Source organism: Echinops telfairi, unplaced genomic scaffold, assembly GCF_000313985.2.
Source record: "Echinops telfairi isolate 266 unplaced genomic scaffold, ASM31398v2 ScPeMD7_7467;HRSCAF=8505_1, whole genome shotgun sequence".
Lineage (NCBI taxonomy): Eukaryota > Metazoa > Chordata > Mammalia > Afrosoricida > Tenrecidae > Echinops > Echinops telfairi.
Genome location: NW_022111368.1, coordinates 5,336,081 through 5,337,491, shown reverse-complemented (window position 1 = coordinate 5,337,491; position 1,411 = coordinate 5,336,081). Strand labels below are relative to the sequence as shown.

The 1,411-nt window shown below is 42.9% G+C and overlaps 1 pseudogene; it reads right to left on the bottom strand.

Annotated features, from left to right (window-relative positions):
* Positions 1–58: 58 nt before the first annotated feature.
* Positions 59–488, bottom strand: LOC105978785 (annotated as a pseudogene).
* Positions 489–1,411: the final 923 nt, after the last annotated feature.

Below are 1,411 nucleotides of genomic sequence, written 5' to 3'. Positions count from 1 at the left end.
TTTGTTTTTGTTCAGGCCTTTTTTTCATATTATTTCTGTTATTTACAGATTTTATAGTTTATTTAGTCTCTGGTGAAAAAGTCACAAAATCAGTGCAGATCAATTCATTCTTTCTTGTTGCACCAACATTGACCTTGACAGTCCCCCGACTGTCTTCATTCTGTTCCCACGTTCCTTGTGTTGTTGTCTCGAGGGCTTTTTCTTCTCACACAGGCCATGTCTTGCAAGTCTGTGTTTGGGCTCATCTTTCTTTGCATAAATAATCCAAGAATCATGCCAAAGCCAGTAGTCTTGTCCCCACCCAAATGGGTTCTAGATCCAAACACAAAAATGACATCTGGTAAGGTCTTGTCCATTTGGGCTAGTTTTTCACGAATTTCGGTCCTGGGCACTGTTGCTTTCCCAGGGTGAAGGACATCTGTGACCATTTGTTTTCGCTGAAGTAGTCAATTGGTCATGAACTTCCTGGTCTGAATAGTAACTGTCATGCATGATGGCGGAGGATGCTCAAGTAGCCAGAGACAACATACAAACAAACCTGAACTATTGTTTGTCTACCACATGAGCTGTTTGGTCTGTTCAAACACATAGTGACCCTGCATCCGGGAGAACGCAGCACTGCCCAGACCTGCGTCCTCCTCACAATAGTTACCTGGGAGCCCATTCTTGCAGCCACCGTGACACTCAATCCATCTCGTCCATTGCCCTTGTCCATTGCCCTTCCACTTGACTCAGCATGCTCTCCTTTACCAGGGGCTGGTCTCTCATAACCACACGTTCAACCCCAGAGGAAGCCTGAGGATTCTAAGGAGCATTCTAGCTGTACTTTTTCTGAGACCAATATATTTGTTCCTCTGGAAACTGATATTTTCAAAATTCTTGGCCAGCACCATAATTCAAAAGATCAGTTCATGTAAGAGAATCTAGCAATGAATAAACCACTCCCCAAATTCCAATTACTCTGTAGGCGAGTGGGAAATGGGCAAGGAAACTCAAGGATAGGACAGTGCTGTTACAAACACCAACATTTGGGGCTTCTCCCAATCGTCAAAATGGAATACATAAGCCAAGGTGGAAAAGGATTGGCAGGGACCATAAGCAGATCTTTCTGGAAGGTAAGATAAAAAGTTCCTTTTCCAATAGAGAAGTAAGAATGAATTGCTTAAAGAGCAGGAGTAAGGAATGAGCTGCAGGCCCCACAGATTGCTTGGGGACTCATAAGTAGTTCATCTTGATGGTCTATGGAGAGTGTGAGGCGAAAAGAAGCCAGGGAGAGGTTGGGCAGCACCTACGTGTCATTTCTTCTCATTGCTCAGCAAATCATTTGAGATTTCATTTTTAGATAAAGGAGAGGTATTGAAAGCTTTAACATCAAGAGAAGGGTGTTTCTTTAAAAGAAACTATTTTTTTT